At 34.2% G+C, this 6,497-nt stretch overlaps 1 long non-coding RNA gene across 1 annotated transcript; it reads right to left on the reverse strand.

The window, feature by feature from the left end:
* Positions 1-3,330: 3,330 nt before the first annotated feature.
* Positions 3,331-4,666, reverse strand: LOC125503298. The gene is made up of 2 exons (XR_007280736.1): positions 4,118-4,666; positions 3,331-3,619 (listed from the first exon to the last, which is right to left on the reverse strand). It is a non-coding gene; the product is annotated as an uncharacterized LOC125503298 (long non-coding RNA).
* Positions 4,667-6,497: the final 1,831 nt, after the last annotated feature.

The raw sequence follows: 6,497 nt of genomic DNA on the forward strand, positions 1-6,497 counted from the left end.
AATGGCGGATCTTTTTGGAACATAATTGAATAAATCAAGTTGATTTTTGTTTTAAATACGAGGGGGATCATTCAGTTTTTAATATATTGGACCAACCGACTGATCGAATCCAAACCTTTTTTTCGGCTTCTACTTAAGTACCTACATATTTTCTATAAATTATTTAGTTTTTCAGGTTTAAGGTTGGATAGACAATTTGTGTGAAAATTTAAAAAAAATGAGAAAACGTTAATTTTTGTACGTTTTCTGTTCAGAGAAAATACACTTTAAATACAGAAATTATCATTAAATTATTCTGAATCAGTTTGGCAGTTTTTTAGTCGGCAGTCGTCAGAAATTTTTTTTTTGAAAATCCATTTGGTCTAAAGGGATACATGCATGTATCACATATACAATATTCTGACTTTGTGCATCGGAAGCTTACAAATTTAGTTTAGTCGTTGATTGAAAGAGCATAAGCTCCTCTGAAGAGCGCCAGTCACGCGTGCATGCGAAACGTTGCACGGGACAACACATAAATAGCAACATCTTAAATTCTATATGAATATGAATTATTAGGACAAAAATAAAAACGTAGTACTAGGAAGTAACTTGCCATGGACAGAGGTTCTCCATATAAACTTGACACAATCGGTACAATTGGTTACTGTATTAGTTAAAATATCATATAGTTGAACATTTATATTGTTTCAGACTGATTATAAAGGTAAAACGATTTATTGATGACTTAACCGACATATTAACTTACAAATCAGGGTACAACTTCGCATCAAAACCTTAATAATCTTTTCATGTAAATGTAAACCGTAATGGATTTTAAGTTGGCAAGTGCTACAACTTTCAAGAAAATTTATTCAGTTTTGTCAATTTAACATAAAAAACGTATTAATATTTAGGGCGTAAATTTAAGTTAAAATGCTTCACTTGATAAAGAAAAACGCTCGCTATTTAATTTGCAAATACAGATCCATTTTTAAATATATTTTGTAAAGAATCTACTTGATTATTGTTTATGTTCGTCACAATTTCAACTTAATCGATAGTCGATAGCTTAACTAAGCTGGAACTTATTAAGATTCAATGAGACGATTTAATGTAATCTCAGTTGCAAATGGTTCTCCAAAATTATCTGAATGATGATTTAAATATAAAAATACATTAAGGCAATTTACATATCGACGAGAAAACAAGCAGCTAACAAATATGGTAACCGAATTTAATTAAGCAAGAATCGAATACATATATGATTGTACAATAGAAGTAGCAGTAGATTTAACGGAACTTAAATAATAACAAACTGTGGATTTCTTCAAAAACAAGATGTAAAATATAAACGTGTCATTTTGGTGTTTCTTTCACAAACTATAACTGTAGAGAGTAGAAACCGGCATCATCATATTGAAATTAATTATGTTGACATGTAGCAAATTATAAAATCGAAGGTTAATTAGAAGTAGTAACTTTTATTTAAAGGCGCACAAAACTAACACAATGTTGCAAAAAAATACCCATTACATATCGATCAAATGACTTGAATGGGAAAATGTAACTAACACCAACACAACGCACATGACTCAAGAAATATCTCAGCTAGTTACAATACGCATTAGCAGCTAATACAGATATTTGATGTAAATTTCTGGTATACCGGAAAAAAGTCGAATAATAAAGATACATCTGCTTTAGCGTGCCACCCAATATGTCTTAAACCTGCTCAATATTCAATTTCCGAAATCAAATTGTCTTGTAACTATAAAGGGCCCCACTGAACGAGCATTTGCATATAAAAGACCTTTGATAACTACTTTACGTTGCCTATTCCCCGTGTACTCCTTGGGCTTTCTTTCGGCGAATGTTCCTAATCTAAACGTTCAAGGAGCAAGAGGGGTTCTAGGATTTACGGCAAGCGTATACGCAATAGCTAATGTTGTCACAAAATTGCAACCTGCTGCATTGTTCGGAAACAGCAACAAAGCATTATATAAAACGCATTAAAATAACGCAATTACAGCGTACAAAAATAGATCATTTGCACAGTAAATTATTAAAACTGACTCATTCGTATTGAATAGCAAATTTTTTTAGTGGCGCCAGTCAGATTGTTTACAGTTTCATTGAATATTCCTTTTAAATGTCATGTTTCAGCTTGCTTAAGTTAACCAATACCACTCAAGGACCATATCAAAAGCCATGTTGATAAATGATTCAAAACATGATTTTTTTAATTCAAACAGTTGAAAGGAAATCGGGATTTAATCATCAGTGAACGTTGCACTGGTATCATACAATATCGAAGGATATTTTCCGATATTGGTTCATTCCGAATGGCAGTAAGAATCGCTTGCTTCGACTTTCTCACGAGTACCATTAACAACCGGCAAACTCCTTCGGATAATCTGGCCGGTTTATTCTCTGATCTTTTTGTTTACTGCCATTAAACCGAATAAATCGTTCAACCTTGAATTGGCAACAAGGAGCTTTGCACGCCGATATTAAAATGGAAGGCAGTGGAGCATCCTGCCCAAAACCGAATCGCACGTTACCATTGTTGTTCACCTTGAAATACACTCCAACTGGTCCAAAAAGTTTGGCGTTTTTTTCTCTTCTTATTCTTGACCAAGCTTATGCAGGCATTAGGTAAGAGAAAACTGGTTTTGGGCTCCTCGATGGAACTTAACAGGGTTACTTAATAGTATTCATGGTTCGGTTTCGATGGGAATCATGCAAGCAGCGATTGATACCATCACATAATATGCCCTGAAGAGGATGACAAGAAAAATGTTTCATGTTTTTCGGCTATTTTGGTTCGGCTGATCAAATTTAGTCAATTAGGTAGTAGTCATGGAGAATGATGAGAGTTTAACTCTATTTGATCTGGCAAAAGGATCTTTTGCGCTTGTACATTTAAAGAAAATATCACCAACAAAAATGAATGTTGGAAGAACCAAACGATCTGCTAGTAATCCAACAATTGTAGAAAAGTTCCTTGAAAATTTGGAAACCTGCGAAAATTGTATATTCTTGTCCACAAAAATACCAAAAGTTCTCACTCTGTACCAACACCAAGGCCAGTGATCTTTTAAGAAAACACTTTTGAAATAGAGAAGTTTCTCCAATAGTTAAACACTACTGAGGAGCCAAGAGGAAAATTGTTCGCCATTCCATTGTACTAGTTCAAAGATGAAACTGCCCTGGTGGAAATACAAAATCGGTTTGTAGTAAAAATTGGCCATTTTCACTATAGCTATATTTTATAGTCAGTTATCTTTTACTAATAAAACGTTTTCTCCATCCTCTCTATTAATAGGAAGGGGTAAATAAAACTACGTATTTCAGGTCAAGATTAAGATGGTATTATAGGAGCTTAAATACGTATCTACAAAACCATTAAAAATACCGAAAAAAATATAGTACTGCCCATTCTCTAAGAGATTGGATCTCTGGTTTTTTATCTTCTGGTATCACATTTTGAACATTGCATTCATCCTCATATTCCCTATTATTGTCGCCATTATTATTATTATCACTTTCGTCAAAAGCGGCTTGACTCGTATTTCTTATCGTTAACATCTATGGTACACCGTCACAGATTTTTGTACCGAAAATTACTCTCCAAACGCTGAAAATTTACTTCAAAAAAGTAAGTAGGTTCTGGTTGTTCGCATTTCGATCTCTTTAATTATTTAAAATTTCTAAACTATATATGCTTGACAACTTCTAGCAGAATAATTTTTAGGACTAAACGGCCATTTTCAATCATTCTAGATATTTGATGTTTGATTTCTTTTAAGTGCGGAAATTTCTCAAAGCTTAATCCGTCGCCCAATTCATAAATTTGCTAGCCAAAAGATAAGTTGCCAGTGTCGCATGGAAAATCTGTAGATGGAAACTTTCCAGTTGACTCGAGTGCCCCAGAAGTATTAATGTAAGTGTCGGAAAATCGAGCACAATAAAGGAAGCGAGAAATCTGGTAAGCGACAAATGTCCTGGCTGGAAAATATCAGGCAATATCCGGCAATTTTCTTCGACTAGCCTCTTTATATCGGTTAAAAATAGCGTAAAACTAATACAGAGAACCACGAAACTAAATGAAATATTACAAATTTCAAAAAATTACCATACAAACGCTGTAAATCTACGATTGTCAACCATTTCTCTCAATACCTTCAACATTAAGACATTCTGATTATCCAGACTAGGGATGTGGTCGAAAACTATCAGCAGCAGATAATGACTAGACCGCCTAAATAGTTATGTAATGCGATTCGATCCGCGTTAAAAATAAACAATCATCTCAGTTGGTGTAAAAATAGACAACAAAATGTAAACAAAACGGTACTTTCAATTAGACTGATCTGGTACCATTAGGTGCGGCAATCGACTGAAGTTTCGAAGGTTGCATTTTACTACGTAGTAACCTTGACAGTGAACGGAAAAAGTAACCATGGATAGGAAAAAGCCATGTGCATTGGATGAACTTGTGCATAGGAATTGAGGTTGCACATTAACACCATAATTAAATCGAAAATAAAACATTTAAATTAGGTATAGTTAATACATGTTATTAGAGGAAAAAGTCAATATCAATCAGCACATTGGAAGAAAAAACACGCAACAAAAAAATTATTGAAGACTTCCAGTTGAATTTGTTGGGAGTAATAAGCGTGTATTTTTTGGAACCGCAGCAATCAGAGATAGTCAATTGTGAAATTTCAATAGTGAACTTTGAAGTTCAATACATACGGCAGTAAAGGGCATACAGGGTGTCCCGTAAGCACATGATCAAAACGGTGCTTCGATATGGTTTGGATTACAAGACGATCTGAGCTAATTTTTGTTAACAAAAAATACGAGGCGCCTCTGCTATTGATGGTCAGTTCTTCAAAAAAATTATCTTTTTTGAAATATTGGGAGAATGGTACGATGTATTTTGGTGAAACTCGCTGTGAATTTGTTCTTAAGTAAGACTCATATTTTAATAAAATAATCGAGGTCATCTGGCAAGTGGTGAATTCTTGAGTGTCGTGGTACAAAAACTACCATAACTTTTTATTGGGTGGATGAAATCAACTCATTTTTTTTTGGTTGATGCACTAATTATGTATTCACAATTTTGTGCTCTTTGTAAAATCTTGTAGCGTTCACAGTTTTAGCGCAAAAAAAAATTGTCTGTTTTCAAGCCACTTAACAATACTATACATTAACTGCAAATATGCGCCGCGTAAACGCGTACGCTTTCACGCAAGTTGTCTTCGCAAAACCTTAATACTTTGACCGTGTCGGTCACTTCTTCATTAGAAAAGGTCATTCGAAACGAATTTGTGAGATTGCGTGACAATTAATTTATGCGTCGTATCACAATATTTGCAGTTAATGTGTCTAACATTGTTAAGTGGCAAGAAAACAGAAATATTTGTTTTCGCAAAAACTCAAAAACTATGAATGCTACAAGATTTTAAAAAGAGCACACAACTGTGAATAAATGATTAGTGCATCAACCAAAAAAAAATGAGTTGATTTCATCCACCAAATAAAAAGTCTACCACAGTTTTTGTACCACGACACTCAAGAATTCACCACTTGCCAGATGAACTCGATTATTTCATCAAAATATGAGTCTTACATAAGAACAAATTCACAGCGAACTTACACACAGCGAACACTAAAATACATCGTACGATATTTCAAGATATTTTTTTTTAAGAACTTTGACCATCAATAGCAGAAGAGCCAGACATTTCTTGTTAAGAAAAGGCAGGTCAGATTGTCTTCTTTTGATGAAAGAATATCGCAGTATGCTTCTGATCAGGTGCTTATGGGGCACCCTGTACATGTACTTAATTTAAGCCTATTGTGGGTACATAGGAAAATAAATCAAAATGTGGGTACAGGGTTACTTAAGGTTTCATCTAGCTTATCTATAGAATAAAAGATCTATCTTTGGAATGTTTGGGATCAGTGGTCTTGTAGTTGCAATATCTACAACTTAGTTAAACTATCGTCTAAAAAGCAATTATTTGGTTTAGATAAAACGATGTTGACAAGCGAAACAAGACGTTCACACGTGGGCGATTCGTAGACCGATCACGCAAACAATAATAAAATAATGTGCATGTTTGCAGATAAGCGAAAGTGGGAGTGTAATAGGCGAGCGAAATCTAAGACGGGCAAACTTTTTATTTGAAAGCAAATAGGCAAAGTTAACAACGGGTTTGGGCTTAGCCGGGCGTCACCCAACTGGCATATACTTGCCAAAACCGAAAAAATGCAAGCCATATCTCCTCAAATTTAACAGGGTTCAAATCGATATAATGATACCAATCATAAAATATTTTGAGGATATTAAATAAAAACATCATAAAGATAAAACGCTCAGGTTTACTTTGATGCTTGTAAGTAGTCATATGAATTTCCTACAAAGTTTCCAGTGTCAATCCTCTGGTGGTGTTGCCGGGAGGTATGCAATAAGCAGAGCGAAATAGTTTAAAAAATCAATC

Source organism: Dendroctonus ponderosae, unplaced genomic scaffold (assembly GCF_020466585.1).
Source record: "Dendroctonus ponderosae isolate FM_Combo_2020 unplaced genomic scaffold, Dpon_F_20191213v2 Dpon_F_20191213_178, whole genome shotgun sequence".
NCBI lineage: Eukaryota > Metazoa > Arthropoda > Insecta > Coleoptera > Curculionidae > Dendroctonus > Dendroctonus ponderosae.